Below are 17,011 nucleotides of genomic sequence, written 5' to 3'. Positions count from 1 at the left end.
TAACCTGAGCAAGCACCCAGAGACGCTGCTGTGGCTGATAAGAGCATGGAAACAGCAGCCTCAGTAGCCCAAAACCGCATCCAACACCGTCAAAGGAACTCGGGACTTGTTGGGACATTGGGAATTTGGGGGAGGGGTTGCCTCCCTCCAGAGGCTTTGCGGGTGTTTCTGGTTGTTCTGCCATCCTTTCATTGTTTGAAGTATTGCCACAACCCTGGACCCTCCCTGTTAAAATCAAAATACACTTTCCTCATTCATAGAAAGGGGAAGAACAGTTCCCACCTTGGTTAGTTTGGAGTAATTGGGGGAGGCCTCCTTTTAAGGTAAATTAGGGGGAGATGTTGTGGTGGCTAAGTCCACTTTACACCCCTCAAGTTGCCTTAAAAGTGGTCTCTCCTTACAACACTGGGCTGGAAAGTTCTCCCTTGTCTAGATCCTGCTGGTCACAGGCCCTCTCCCCCTCCCATCCCTTTTCCCATTGGTCCCTGTTATGCCACTCAACCTTGCCTCTGCCCCTTAGCCCTCAGACCATTGGTTTTGGATGCTCTGCCCGCCTTTGGGCGTTTTCAGGATAAAACCAGCACAGGCGTTCAGTTCTGGGTTCTTCTTGCCTCTGTTCCCTTTGGGTGTGTTGGTTCCATTAAACACCTCGGAACTGCGTGCAGAGAACCCCTCTCTGTCTCCAGTTCATGCACAGACTGTGTGTGTGAGCTGCTGTTCACAACCACCTGTGAGGGTGAGATGGGTGCACACGTGGGTGCTGGCAGAGTGCCACCTAAGCGTGTCCACAAGGGACCCAGCAGGGACCAACACGGCATCGATCCACCGAAGGTCTCATTCAATACTTTCTGATAAGAAAACCGAGAGTTTAGGCCAGCACATAAAAAATTTAATGTTATTTATAAAGTTATTGTAGTGTGTTACTGTGGAAATTGTTGGGCTGTAAAAAGACTGGAGTTGAATATATGCTCTATCCTCTACAACTGGACTGAGAGAACTCAGTAGTTTCCAGACAAGAAATCTTGGGTATTTCTCCACAGTATTAGTCTCAAGAAGTTGCTCAGACTTGTTTTAAATGACTTAATGCTGCTACATCCCTTGAAGTCTTGCAGTGAAAGGGTTCCTTGTTGTCTGCCCTTAAGCTTGCTCTTCGTTTCATACCGTAGTATCTAATTACACAATAATTCTCTTCCTGGTCTGATATTTATGCTGTTTTAAAAAAAAAAAAAAAAACAGGGTAAAATGGTTGTAGATAAGACAGATAACATAACACAAAGCAATGCATCTCTGATAAGAGGAGAAAAGTTGTAACATGAAATTTCAGTTCCCATGACTTTAGAGACGAGATAAAATCCGCAAGAGAAAAATCGAGGCTGAATAAAGAATCTGTGCAAGGCTGACTGCGCAGAGATGAGACTCCAGCTATTTATGCTCTTAGGAATTCTGCCCTGCAGCCCAGATAGGAAACAGATATTAATCTCATGCCTTTCTCCCTCTGCTTTTTCCCTGGGGACACCTCTCTCAGCACCTAGAGCCACAGAAAATTTGGGTTAGATGAGACTTCTGGTCCACCCCACTCCTCAGGGCATGGCCATCTTCACAGTGAGATCACGTGGATCCAGGCCCCATCCAAAAGGGTTTTGGAAATCTCCCAGGACGCAGGTATCACAGCCATCTCCAAGCACCTGTTCCACTACTGAACCACTCTCCTGTGTGGGATATCCCTCCCCAATTCCAGTGCATCCTTCACCAAAGGATCATGAGGTGAGTGATAAGTCTGCAGGTAATTTATAAATCAAACAGCTACACCATGCTGCAGGGATGACATTTGTAGTCCAAAATACCTCTTTTGATAAGTGGCCAACTCCAGCTTACTTTCTATTCTCCTCTGTCTCTCCAAGACAGGCTGGTGCAACTTGGGAAATCCATGTAAACAAGCCAAAAATCAGCCCATACTCCTCCCAGACTTCTTTCGGAGTCCTTCAAAAATCAACAGATGAAAATTTATTCACGCTCTTCCCTAATCCCATGATCATTCACCCAGTCAAATAGTTTCCAGGTATCCTTTGTGAAGAGAGGATAAGGAAAAAATGTTGTCTCTTATGAAGAGTGGCAGTGAGATTTAATGTCTTGATTCCCCTTCCTGGTTGCCTGCAGCTCCAAGCAGCTCCCTGGATTACAACCCCTCGCTGACACAAATATTTTAAGCAAAACAGGAACTTAGAATACTTTGCCATCCCAACTGCTCAGTGCATATAGCAGCAGAATAATAAATACTAAGCAGGGAGATAGCATTGACACTTGGCCTAAGGCTGGCACTGCCAAGCGATGTTTAAGAATGTCTCTTTGAATTCTGAAGCACTCTTATGCTCTTTTCTGTTCATGTACCACCGCTTTGAAGTTCATAAACATTCCAGTGAATAGCTTTTTGATTCATGTGAATGCTTGAAAAATACCTATTCCCTGCAAAATGCCTGCACATAATTGAGTTTTTCAATGCAGCAGCACAAATATTTGCTATTTGGTATTCCACTGCAAAAATCTGTCCTCCAGTCCATGAATAACTACGAAGCCACACAACCAGCAACATAGCAGAGAGGGCAAAAAGTCAAACGAGATAGTTTGCACATGTAAATTGACAATTGTTTATCTGTATTATCCACTGAACAGATTTGCAGAGTCCAGATACATTTAATAAACAGTTCATGAATAGCAAAAAGTATTTTCAGAGTACTGAATATTTTCACCTTTTGGACCATTATTCCTTATTACATTTCACTTAAAGATATGAAAACTACCAGGTATTTAAGTGCAGGGTTTTTCATGACAAAGAATAGTGAGAGCCTGCTGCATTTTCACCTTCAGATGAGATAGTTTGGCACTACAAATCATCACAATGTTGTCTTGAAGCGAATACCCCAGCACATTAATTGCCTCACAGAGGATTTGCTGAACATTGTTTAAGTCAGGGAAGTTTTAATTATTAAAGAGATGGAAGTGTTTTTCAACCTTCACACACTTTCACAGACTTGCATAGACAAAAGGAGAAGAGTTGTGACTCAAGGTGCAGCATTTGTTACAACACTAAACTTCAGATATTCCCAAGGAAAAAACGAAACCCAGAACAAGCTCAACATTAGTTTGGTTCTGTGACTGGAAGCACTCTCTGAGAGCTGAATTCTGCATGTTAAACGTCAGCTCTGCTCCCCACTGTATTTTTAGCATGGACACAAACTTTATTTTTTGATGTTACGGGAGGGAAGAAGTAGCACAAGGCAACATGAGGCTTTACACAAGGCTCCTTTTCCACCAGGAAGAGCTAACACAATGGCCTTTTTCTGGCATTTCTCCCACTCCCTGCTGAGGGAGGGTCCTGTGAGATGATGTTGGCATGTGGACACAACAGGGAGAAGCATGGCTCGTAGATCCAGGTAACTGAAGCTTCCCCAGAACTGCTCCAGCTCCAGCCAGGCATTGGGCGGAAGTTTGCTAGGCTCTGAGCTCAGAAGGTTCATGGTCCAGTGCACCTCCCCAGCCACCCTCAGCTCCTACAAGGAAATGAGCCCTTCATCTCTGCTGCCTGCAGCAGGTCGCTGCTACACAAAGCGCTTGTGGTTTGACTTGTTTGTTATCAATGCACCGCCTTTCATTCTTGTAAGGAAACTTCTTGTTCTTTGAAGTGGGAGAGAGTTTCAGAGGACAAAAAAAAAAAAAAAAGCTTGTTTCATAATCTTTTAATCTGAACTCTTTAGCAAGTTATACAAGCACTGTGTTTAAGGTTCTCGTGCAGAAGCGTGGCAGCTCTGGTCCACCTTCATCAAATGCGTCCGATGTCTCAGATAATTTGATTTTTTCTTGTTTCAAATGATAGAAGAGAGGGACCATTTATCAGTAGCTGTAGTGATAGGACAAGGAGTAATAGGTTCAAACTGAAAGAAGGGACATTTAGCTTAGATATTAGGAAGAAATTCTTCCCTGTGAGGGTGGTGAGGCCCTGGCACAGGTTTCCCAGAGAAGCTGTGGCTATCCCATCCCTAGAAGTGTTCAAGGCCAGGTTGGACAGTGCTTGGAGCAACCTGGGATAGTGGAACTACACAATCTTTGAGGTCCCTTCCAACCCAAACCATTCTAGGATTCTGTGATTCTAATACTGGCCTGCCCAACTCTTGTTTGGATCACTGCCTGTCAGTAGAAGCAAAACACAGGAGGATGTCAGTCTCACACAGTTCTGCTGCCTTTGTCCTCATGGGAATACAAATACCCTAAACACAGCAAATGTCCTGAGTATGAAGACTAGCCTGTCTCCCACCCCATTACTTTTGTGCATCCCCCTCCAAAGCCCTCTGGGGATTCCATCACATTGCACCTTAACAAATTACGTGTACCAGCTGAGCCATGGCCATTACATCAGCATTCCTGTGTTCTGAAACCTCATAAATCCTCAGGGAAAAGATTTAACACCGGTGCACATTCTTTTGCGTTAGATGGAGTTGTAGAGCACGATTGTTTCATCAGAATGAAGGCTGCCTGAGTCGTTTCCAGTGACATTTTCAGACGGAACACGCTGTGCCTCAGCTAAGGCAGTTTTGAGTACTACAAACAGGGCCAATTTGCTGCAATGCAAAGGTATTATTTTCTCAATCACTACGGGCAGTTTACACTAAAAACTCTCTGAGCACATCCCAACAGTGCCTGCACAGACAGCGTGAACCTCAGCATGTACCTCAGCAAAAGGCACAGAGATGGGCAATGCAGAAAGTGGCAGCGTGCTCAATGCTTTTTTTTTTTCCTTAGTATTCAAATTCAAAGTCTTGTTCAATTCCTCAGTGTTTTACCATGGAGATGGAGTCTGGGAAGGAGGACAGCAAACAGTGGGAGAGCAACTGGTTGCAAATGATACAGAAAAGCTCACTCAGACCTGCAGGAGTGCTGAAAGTGCTGGCTGATGTGATAGCAAGGCCCCTGTCTGCCATCTATGCAAATTCATGACAATCAGGGAAAATGACCTGGCTACCAGGAAAAGGGGAGTAATTCACATGCTGAATGTCAGAGCTTGAATTCAGAGGAGTCCTGTAAAACAGAAGGATTGGGCCAACTAAAACCCTTCTGGCATTCAACAAGGAGAAGCCCAAAGTTTTGGAGCTGAGAGGAAACAACTCCATGCATCAGGAAACAACGGAAAAGAGCTCCAAAGGATTTGGGGGGATGGTGGACACCAGGCTGAAAAAGAGCCAGCACTGCAACTCACCCTGTGCACACAGCAAGCTCCTCACCAGGCCACATCCGGAGGCCAGGACAACATATCCAAGGAAGTGACTCTTCCCCTCTGGTCAGCACGGGTGAGATCACAGACTGAGGACAGCTGTGGGAACCCAGTTCAGCAGGGTTCTGGCACAAGAGAGACAGGCAGAGGGCTACCAGATAGCTCAGGGTGCACAAACACAGGACCTGCGAGGAGAAGCTGAGAGGAGCTGGGCTTTGGGTTCACTGCAAGAAAAGAAATCTGATTGCTGTACCCTCCAGAAGTCTTTTCCAACCAGATCTTTCCATGATTCTGTGATATTGAAATGATTGTGTCTCCGTGTATGCAGAGACATTCATTCAGGTATATTTCAGGGGAGCAAAATGCCAGGGAAAAGGAAAAGAGAAAACAAAAAAACCCCTCAGCAGTCTACAAGTTAATATGGTAACAAGGTCCTCAATATCATAGTTGGGACCTAAAATCCACGTAAGGATTTTATGGCTTTTGAATGTGTCTGTGTGAGAAAACAATGAGGAAAATAAGAATCCAGGACTGACACCACAGTGCCACATTGTGACTTTTGCCTTCAACACAGATATTCCCGTGCCACTGCAGGCAGGTGGGAAGCACATGAAAATCTCTTCTTCCTACCCCTTAAATCAGCCCATATGGACTACTGCCAATTTCTATACTTTATTGATAAAATACAGCCCAGGTGTGAGTTTGCATGAAGGCTTTTCCACGGCATGGAAGAAAATACATTTCAGAGGGTTTTCTGATGGAGAACAATTCTTACCAGAGCTATTTTGGGAGTGCAGACAATACAACACTCTGCAGTGCAGGACACAGAGAAGGGTCCGCATGTTGAGTCCAGCATTCAGACCAGTTTCATCAATCTGCATCCATCCTGAAGTTGCAGATTTGTCTCTACTTTTTCAGGAGACCACCAAGCAGATGTTCCCCAGACCAACAAATCTGCTTTGTTCAGCACAGCAGCACCTACACATCCTGGCTGAGGCCCAAAGGGAGTACAGCTGTGTTGTGCAGTGTGACATTCCAGAGAATCCCTCTGAGTTGACAGAACCCTTCCTGCACCTCAGCACACCCCTGGGGTGCCAAGGAGGCAGCAGCAAATCCACTGTCAGAGCCCCTGAGCCAGACCCACTGTTTTGATAACATATTGAAAGGGGCCACAGGCTGCTTTCATCTTCCAGGACAGGGGGGATCACAACAACCTTATGAGAAACCTCATGTCCTCCCCCATAAAAAGCCCAGGGCAGCTCTGTACAGTGAAGACCAGGATCCCTCAATCTTCCCTTACCCAAAGCATAACCTTTCCCTTTCCCAGGAGCACTTCCCCCCACCTCTTCCCTTGCTGGTTTCTATAAGCCAGACAGGAAATCCATGCCTGGTCTAAATCCCTGCAGCTATGCATCACTGGATTGCACAGGGAACATCACCATCCTTCCAGGTCCTTAAAGGTCCTGTGAGCTTTTTTACACATCTCCAAGCCTCCAAGCCTGAAATAGAGGTGTTAGCCCACTCCAGGCTTAGCTACAGCTAAGAGCATTTTAAGAGACCTTAATCCTCCCAGGCATGCCACCATGTGGAACAGTATCTCACAATTCTCTCCTAGTTTCCTCAGTTTGTACCTGATGGAGCTTTTCCCAGTAGTTGTGCCACATAAATGCAGCTTCCTTGATTTTCCCATAGAAATACTCCTCTTCCCCACTGTCCATCTGCCTACAAAGGCCTTCTGAAGGAACTGGGCTTTCCACATCACCCCACCTCTGGTAGGAATGAGAGGTATTTGTATTCTGATTGTGATGGCAAATGACAAATCACCTGTCCCATGAATCAAGAAGATGGATTTAAAAATTGTAGCATCATTTTTTTTTAAATCTTAAAAGACTTCATACACATTCCGGTTTATGAATCTTTCAGACACAGTCACATCAAATGTTCTTTCCCCTAGAGATGTAAAGGATAGATAATGTTTGGTGTTTTTTTCCAGTGAAAGAGGAGAATTGCACGGAAAGTATCTGTCTTCAGGAACTGAGTGTTGTCTCAAACACAGAGAGACTTGAGATGGAATCAGCACCCTAAACAACACATTGAATCACCAAACCAGAAGTATTTTTCTCTGGCTTTCAGAGTTGGGTGTTGCCTCCACGCTTACAGCCACCCATCAAGCACAGTTTTGTAGTCTTTTTCTTTCTCCTTGTGTCTCATTCAGCACTTCAGAAATCTGTGACCAGCTGTGCTTGGCATTTGGGATGAAAACACACCAGATAAAAAAAGGCCAAGAAACTGTCTGCAGCCCAAGGTGTTACATTTAGCTGGGCCTTGAACCATCTCCAAAGTTTCCCTTTCCCTTCCACAGTTGGATTGCCCAATGCAATATTTTTTCAGGCTCTGAAGAAGTTGTTTGTGAGTTCTTATATCTTTGATTCCTTTGAAAAGAAGCCCTCTTATGTTTTTGTCTTGCTGGAAAATATAGTCTTAAAATTATGCTAGTTTTGAGCAGAAACAGAATAATGATGAAGTTGGAATAAAAGGTCCATACCCTTTGCAAAGGTTTCTAATATGACACTTGGAGGAGGATTATATAAAGAAACCAACAACAACAAAAACATAAAAACATCAGGCAAGCTCAGTATCTTCCAGGGCAATATAGCCTAGTAAAGAAAACAACCAATGCTGATCTATAAGAGACAATATGCTTGGGATTAAGGAGAAAAACACAGAAAGTCCTTTTTAAGAAGGGATTTAAACTTTGGAAACAGACAAGAAGTGAAAGGAGTTATTAAAAAAAAAATCTAAAGTACAAAATGAGAAAAGCTTGATGTAGAAAGAGCAAGGATTGAGAAAAGTATGCTAAAATGGAAAAAAAAAGTGAATTGGCAGGTGGTGAGGGAGATGAGAAAAATAAACAGAACAGCCACAATAAGCATAAGGTGAGAATATCAGACTACAAAAGGTAGTCTTCAGAAAAGATGGGGATTATGAGGAACAGAAAAAAAGTGAAAAAATCAGTCTGGTTTGTATCAGCTTTACGAGAGTGCAGGGCAGGGAAATGAAGAAATAATCATAGATAATATGGGTGATGTTGAGGCACAAAACAAAGGCACATGGAAGGGCTTATCCACTGAACCAAAATTAAGAATTGTGATGAACTGTGCCTAAAAATACACATGGCATGTTTTGATAGTGTGGGCGAGACGGGTCCAAAGCAGAGCACCACTGTTTTTAAAAAAGGTATTTTCTTGGCAGTGACAACAAAAATGACACAACCGTTGCCAGTGAGGGGAGAAAGATGAGTGGTGAGAATCAGATGGGAAGAATAGAATTTCTGGGTTTTGTTATCTTTAAAGCAGTTGTATCTCTCCAAAAGGGAGATAAGGGAGGCAGAAACAGAATTATTGATGAGTACGTGAGCAGACAGGAAAGAAGGAACATACCTGGGTGCTGTGAGCATACCAATATCACTGGCCAGGAGCAAAAGTGCTGCTGATAGCGTAAATAAAGAGACAACACAGAGGCCAAAACACTACCTTGGGCACAGTGCTAAAAGAGGCACCTCAAAACTGCTAAGAACTTGAGCAGTCAAGCTGGAAATGAGGTGAAGTGAAACCTCAGCACCACGATAAAGAAGGAGGAACAAACTGTTGGGTCAAACACAGCACTGGAGATGTGATTCCTGAGCAAAGCAAGGATGTCTGGTAGCAGGATGACACAGAGCAAGAGCACTGAAGGGAAAAGTGCTACAAAGCTGCTCCTCCCTTAATGCTTGAGGATTATCGTTAAGGGTACATTTCTGTACCCTTCTGTACATCCTGCAGCATTTCTTTCTAACTCGGCACGCTCCTAACTTGGTAAATTCCACTGACTTGTGTCTGGGGTTCTCTTCCCAGAAGGGGAAAAGCAGAAACAGGGGAGGGTGAAGGAACAAAGTCTGATGTGCAGGGAAGTATAGCACCACCATTTGTCTGTGTTACAACAGCTACAGCAGCACTGCCCACTCAAGTAAACTGATATTTTGACCTTACAGACTTCAGCTACAGCATAAGCAGCACTGGGGAAGACTTTGAAAACAAGAGAATGGAAGTGCTCAGTGACAACAGCCAGAACAAATTACAGGGCAAGGATGAGAACAAGATGTAAAGACTCCAGCAGCCTGTTGTCCATGGGACAGAAAGATGCTTCAGAAAGTGATGCCATTGCTTTAAGGCAAGTGTTGATGGCTACTCATATGGTAGGGAACCTTTTAAGCTTACAAAGAAATACATGGAGAAAGAGAAATCACAGAATCCCTGAGGTTGGAAAAGCCCTCCCAGCCCATCCAGTCCCAGCTGTGCCCGATGCCCACCTTGTCCCCAGCCCAGAGCACTGAGTGCCACCTCCAGCCCTTCCTGGGACACCTCCAGGGATGGGCACTCCAAACCTCCCTGGGCAGCCCCTGCCAAGGCCTGAGCTCCCTTTCCATGGGGAAATTCCTCCTGCTGTCCACCCTGAGCCTGCCCTGGCCCAGCCTGAGGCCGTTCCCTCTCCTCCTGTCCCTGTTCCCTGGCAGCAGAGCCCGACCCCCCCGGCTGCCCCCTCCTGTCAGGGACTTGTGCAGAGCCACAAGGTCCCCCCTGAGCCTCCTTTGCTCCAGCCTGAGCCCCTTTCCCAGCTCCCTCAGCCGCTCCTGGGGCTCCAGCCCCTTCCCAGCTCCCTTCCCTGCCCTGGACACGCTCCAGCCCCTCAAGGTCTCTCTTGTACTGCATGGCCCAGAACTGGGCACAGCCCTCGAGGTGTGGCCTCACCAGTGCTCTTAACACGTACACCCACACTGTCCTAAGAAACACCATCCTGAAGGTCAGGTTCACAGCCCACCCAGACAGAAATCCTGAAAGCCCAATCCCAGGCATGGCCAGAGGGTGCCTCCTCACTGCACAGAAAACTACTTGGGGGTTCTGGCCCTCTGAAGCAGCCTGTTTTAAATAGGACTTTATATTTGGAACTGCGAGGGACTACTGAGCAATTGCACTGGAGTTTTCTCACAACAGGAATAGCAAAGAGAGATGTTATAATATTCCAGGAACAAGAAGTCAGTGACATTTTAGGAGAAGCAGAGTGTTGGAGGTGGTATCTCTCTCTCTAATTATAAAGACCTGCTCTAGGATACTTCATCTCTCTCGTGTCAATGCAAGGACTGTAGGACCACCTGTGTCACAGAACCCTTCTTTCAGACACTCTTTCAGTACTCACAGCACCACACAGACCTGGCAGCACTGATCCCAAAGGGAGAGGTAAGGAGGAAAAGTTCTCCATCCTTTCTTCCTGTGGAGGGGAAGCACTGCCAAAATTTTCCAGCGGAAACTGGGAACCAGAGGGCACAGGCAGCAGTGTCCAAGGGCACCCTACAGCACCACACAAATATGAAGAGTAAATTGCACACACCCAGAACCGTGATGAGCCTGGCATGCGCACATCACCTCTCACCACAGCAGTGACAACAGCATTCATCTCTCTATAGCCACAGAAACAGCTTCAAACTGAAAGAGAATAGGTTTAGATTGGGTACTGGGAAGAAATTCCTCCCTATGAGGGTGGGCAGGCCCTGGCACAGGGTGCCCAGAGCAGCTGTGGCTACCCCTGAATCCCTGGAAGTGTCCAAGGCCAGGTTGGACAGGGTTTGTGCAACCTGGGATAGTGGAAAGTGTCCCTGCTTAATATAAAAGTGCTGCAAAGTACCAGTTTGGTCTACTTTTTCTGGCACTTACCCTGCAATTCTTTTAGAAGAATAATGCAAGATGAAAGGTAACTTTTAGATAGTTTTCCTAAAGTCCCTTTACTCTTATGTGGAGCTTTTAACTGGGAAGACAGAGAGCATGGAGGGAGAAGATGTGTCAGACTGTCCCTCACATCCACATGCATCTACAGCAAAGAGAGAACATTCATCAAAACAGGTAATGGGATTCTTCAGGAAGCAAAAAAACCCCTTCTGCCCATGCTTCACTCTTGGAAAAAATTGGTGCTGTAAGTTTAAAACTCTGCCTTTGGCTTGCGTGAGCTGCATTTCCTCAGCAGATTATCCCTGATCTCACTGCCCTTGGCAGCATTAGAGGGGGTCACATTTTTACACAGCTGAACTACTTGAACGATTTCTTCAAAGTATGAAATAAAAACATTCTTTCCTTCAAAGCAGCCATGAACACTTTCTTCTTTATTCTGTTTGTTCAGTTTTTCTTTTTAAGTCAATAAACACTTTATACCTTGTATTCATTGCAAGAAAAACAAATTCTACTCCATTATTCGTATCTACATTCTGTTAACAGCATCAGCTGCCGAAAATGAAGCATTTCACATGTGCCTTCGAAGATGTTAACTGCAACCCCTAAATGATTTTCTCCCCGGCAAAAGTCCTAATTGCATTTGGCAGGAATGGAGTGGGGAGTGACACCTCTGGTTATCTTCTGCCAAGCCTCAAAGAGCTGCTTTGTCCTCTTTCCCAGCTCCCAGGAGAGAACCAGCGCAGTAAACACCATCTCCTTAGGTACTACATGTAGCAGCAGCAGAAGCATTTGCAAAGGTCACCTAGCAGAAGGCATTCCTGCCAACTTCCCTTCAAATCCAAATGCTTATTATGAACTATTTAAAGCAGAACTTGCTTATACAAGGTGGAGTGAACCCGAACTACGTGTTACAGCCCTCTTTTGTTGTAAATGGGTAAGATTTACTCAAGTGCTAATAGGGTACAGGAGATGGATAAGGGTATTGCTAATACGAGGTAACCAAAAACTTATTCAGCACTTTTGCACAGACATTATATTCAGCCTACCTCTATTGAGACCCTAGAAAGATGAAGCAGAAAATCCTGAGTGCTTTTCCTCTTTGAAACATGTATTCTCTCATACAAGTCTAATAAAGGAGATTACCTCCAACATTGAGTCAGCTTCTATTTCTTATTTTTTCCATTTCCTAAATAGACTAATAGGATTATCAGTACTAAATCCTGAAAATCATATTCAAAAGCAACACCAGCCAAACCTTTGCCATGGGGACCAGAGTAGAAGGTGAAACCCTGAAGGGTTTTTTTGTGGTCCTTCAGAAACTGTTAAAATGCAGTCAATAAACTCATCCAGTAGAGACTAAGAAGGAAAAGGGAGAATCCAGAAGGTCTCGTTGCTCTCAAAATGAGACAGAACAGATTCCTGTATGGAAAATCTTAATTAGTTACCAAACCACTTCATCTGAGGCGTATTGGATTCCTGCACTCACACCCTCACTGGGTAAGAAGTGCTCTAAAGCTCTTGTGCTCTGTGTCCACAGCCTGTTCCTGTCACTCCAACAGGGCCCTTTTCCTCCTCCAAGTCACGTCACTGCACAGGTCCCTTTCTCTTTGTGCTGTCACAGCTCTTCTGTCCACCCCTGAGCACGCCAGGCCACTTCAACTGGAAGCTGTCTCCCTCCCTGCACTCTCCTGAGAGCCTCTTGTCACTTCTGTGATTTCTGTCCCCGTGTTCAGCACTGCAGTGCCCAAGAGCAGAACCTCCAAGGAAAGTCTGATCCAGCCCCACACCAGGACCAAAGAGCTTCCTCCAGCCTGAGGGTGCAGACCAACAGAGGAATGGAATGTGGTGTAAAAGGGACCCTGGGAAGAAAGGAGCTGCCAGATGGGTTGCCACTGAGCACGTGTAAACTGATTTTTGCAGGAAAATAACGTCACATTTGGTTTTATTATATATACCTCATACAAAGGCAAATTTCCTTTGAGTCTTTTCTTTTTGTTTTCTAGCACCTGGACATCCCAGATTTGCTTCTCACACATGAATACCCCAAATGGACTGATTTAAAAAAAAAAAAAACAAAAAAACACAAACTGCAGCACAATATGCTTTTCTCCAGTGCATTCCTCAGAACTGCCTGGAACAAACTTGCAGAAAATAGGGTGAGTCTCTGGCAGACCTGCAGCCCAAAGGACTTCAGCCTCTGAGTTTAGCAATTACAAGCTTCTCTAATTCGAGGTTCTGTGCATTATTAATCAGAAATCATGCAAACAACTCCAAGAAATATATTTCTGATGCCCAACATAAGAAACAGTGCAAACTATTTAAGAAGGAAAGACAAATTGAAGTAAAGTTACCAGATCTTGCCCTTACAAGCAGCAAATCAATCTGGTTTACTTCAGTGGGCTCTACCATTACAAATGAGGGAAGAATCACCTGAAGTTTTTTAAGCTTTATTTTCAGCCTTCTGCCTCTTTTTGGCTGGCTGCCTGGCAGAGGCTGCATCTCTGAAACAGCCTCCCTGATGCACTGTTTCCTGAAAACAAAGAATTCGAAGAGGCAAGCATAATTATTCTCATTGTTGGGTTCTGGAAACAAATGGCAGGAGACATAACTGATGAGAAGACCTCTAAGTCTGTGTCTGATGAGGAATAATGAACTGCTGGAAAGACAGCAAAAAATTGAAGTGCAAAGTTGTGTAACATTCTACACATTAATAACATAATCAAACTTTTTAAGTTGACCATTTTTTACTCATCTTTCTAGAAAGGGATCAGAGTCTTTTGCCTTAGGACATTTTTTTCTGGACCATTTCATTACTGTCATTACCAGGTGAATGTAGGATAACAGTCCTTTTACTAATTGACTTACTTAACCTTAAAGCACCTAAACAATTTTTCAGCTCTATCCTGCAGAAAGTCCAACATTCAGAGCTGAAAAGAGCTCATTATCACTTTTTTTTAGAGTATGCATGAGTTTTAAGTAGCATTTTGGGTTTATCATTAGCACAAACACTCAAAAGTCTAAATATACCCTGGTACATCCTGAACTCAAAGTTCATTCTGTAGAACACAATTCCATTCCACCTTTCTCTGGCATTTCCAGAGATCTCCAGAGGCCCAGAAGGATGACAAGACGACCTTATTTTGCAAAGCTGATAGATGCAAACCTCTCTTTGGTGCATCAGATTTTCCCCATGGCTTAGAAGCCCAGAATATTTCAGTGCCTGTGGACTTACTTTGCTGGTGACATCTTCATTTGTCATGTACATGTTTTTCTTTACATGCATGAACTGAGCAACTTCAACCTTTCTAAGACTTCTGGAAAAACAGAGCTCCATTTTGTTTGGTCTTTTTGGTTGGTTTTTGGTGTGTGGGGGGGTGTTTTTTGGGGTTTTGTTTGTTTGTTTTGTTTTTTTGGTTGGTTGGTTGGTTGGTTTTTTTGGTTTTTGTTTTTTTGGGTTTTTTGGTTTTGTTTTGTTGTTTTTGTTTTGTTTCATTTCGTTTGTTTTGTTGGGTTTTTTTATGGTTTTGGTTTTCTAATTAGAAAGAAATAGGATACAAAATAAGTTATTTTGATCAAGGTCACTGGGAAGAGTGTAACAATTTTTTTCCAGTGTTTGTTACTTTTTTGGATTAAAAAAAAAAAAAACGAACTTAAAAAAAAAGCAAAATTCTTAAACAAAGTACCATTTCAAGACCAAAAAGCCAAAAACGAAAAATAAAGAGCTCATTGTCAGGTTGCAAATAATCTTCTATCAAAACAAACTTTTTAAAAATTGCTGCTAATTGCATGTCCCTAGGTTGCCCCTCTAAATTCTCCTTCCTCCCAGAATCACTCAGGCATGTGGTTCATGCTCAGCCTTAGCATTTCAGATTTTATTTACTACAGCAGCATATCTAAACCAGAATCCAGAGATGCACTGGCCCAGGAAGGGAGGAAAGGAAGGAAGCTCTCTGCCCGGCTGGCAGTCACTGAGTTGAGGCCCCCAAGTTAAGGAAACTGCAGGTTTTCATAGATTATGACAAAATTTACCAGTCTTCAGAGGCTCTGCCAGGGTCAGCACCAGGGTCATAAAGAAAGGTGAACCAAAAAAAGCAGCAGGTTATAAAGACAGGTTGCAGGAACTAATTTTGCTCTGTGTGAGCTCCTTTATTTGTTGAACTTTGCAGTTCAACAACTATTGCCTAGACTTCCATGAGGACTCTCTATCCCATGTCCTCCACTTCCAAGTAAATACTGTGGAGTCTAAGCACTTCTGAAAAGTCTTGACCTAGCTGAGGGGTATCCTGAACATTCAGTAACAAGCTGTTCCTACTACTCTTACTATTAACAATAAATGAACAGTCTAGCAGTTCTGGCCAAGTGGGCTGCAGCCCCACATTTATGTCTGGGTAATCTCAGCAGTGCCAGCTCTCAATGTGTTGTTTTCAAAGCCCTGTTATAGTTCACTGCATGTTTAATTTTTCATAGTTTATGAATTTATAACCATTGCTGTTTGTGGTGTAGGAAGGTCTGGAATCAGGAGGTCGATATTGGATCATTTGAAGGTCTAACCCACAAATTATTTCTTCCCCTGTGCCAGCTAGAGAACAGAGTTGAGGAAGCCTGCAGAACTTTCTGAGGAGAAATAACACTTTTGTGAGAGTGGTCAATGCATTTATCTAGAGCTCTGCAGGTTGCCTCAGATGTGGAGCAGGAGCTCAAACAGCAGCTCCCCAGACAGCAGCGAGTTACACCAGACCAGAAACACTCAAACAGAAGGTGATAAACCATCAGAACAAACATAATACCAAATATATTGATGGTGCTGTAGCACCAGGGTGTTCATGACCCTTCCCTTAACCTCAGCTCTCTGCTGCCCTTTGAGACTGTGGGGCCTGAGCAAGCCCTGCTTGGAGCCACTTGGACCTGCAGCTGTTTCTGCCTCCCCTTCCTTGGTTCCTACTCCTTTCCACAAAGAGGGACCATGGCTTCTGCACAGCCCCTCTGCTTTAGCACTGGGACAAGCACAAAACAAGGTGTATTTTGCATCTCTGCCCTTTGGTTGGTCACGCACCACTCTGTTAGAGAAAAAAGGATCATAAAACCATGGAATGGTTTAGGTTGGATGGAAACTTAAAGATCATTCCATCCCCCCTGCCATGGGCAGGGACACCTTCCACTGTCTCAGGTTGCTCCAAGCCCCATCCAACTTGGCCTTGGACACTTCCAGGGATGGGGCCACCACAGCTCCTCCAGGCAACCTTTTCCAGTGCCTCACTACCCTCACAAAAGAGCTCCTTCCTAACATCTAATTTAAACCTATTCTCTGTCAGTTTGAAGCCATCCCCTCTTGTCCTGTCACTGCATGCCCTTGTAGAAAGCCTCTCCCCATCTTTCTTGGAAGGCCACAGTGAGGTCACCCTGAAGCTTCTCTTCTCCAGGCTGAGCAATCCCAATTCTCTCAGCCTTTCCTCACAGGAGAGCAGCTCCATCCCTCTGCTCACCTTGGCTCTACACCACCTTACGTGTTCACCTGCAGCCAGAGGGTGATATCATCATTCAGACAACTCATTGCACAGACAGTGACCAGAGAAGGCACCCCCACCCACAGATCCTCTACCCAAAATAAAGAGATGGATGGTGATAAGGATTTGCACCTACATCCCCAAGCACAGAGTCTTCAGCCACAAGATTCATTCTGCATGAGCTCTACACACAGGGCACAGACTCCATCCTTATAAAAGTCCAGAAGTGTCCCTGCCCTCCCTTTGGCACAGGGGACATTTTAGAGCCCCAGGAATACGACTGGAACAGCTTTCCTGGGTGGCACATTTCTCATCCCATGGGGCGGCTGTTTTATTCGGGGCCTTTGACGACAGAGCCAAACCTTGGCAGACACAAAACAGAGCCAGACCTTGTGGCCTCTGCTGCCACTTGATTGTTTGCACTTCTGTCTCATACAAGCAGTACTGCACTGGATTAGGCCCAAAATATGAAAAAGCTGATTGCA

The sequence above is a fragment of the Corvus moneduloides genome, chromosome 2 (assembly GCF_009650955.1).
Source record: "Corvus moneduloides isolate bCorMon1 chromosome 2, bCorMon1.pri, whole genome shotgun sequence".
NCBI lineage: Eukaryota > Metazoa > Chordata > Aves > Passeriformes > Corvidae > Corvus > Corvus moneduloides.
Note: the sequence above shows the minus strand (reverse complement) of the source record.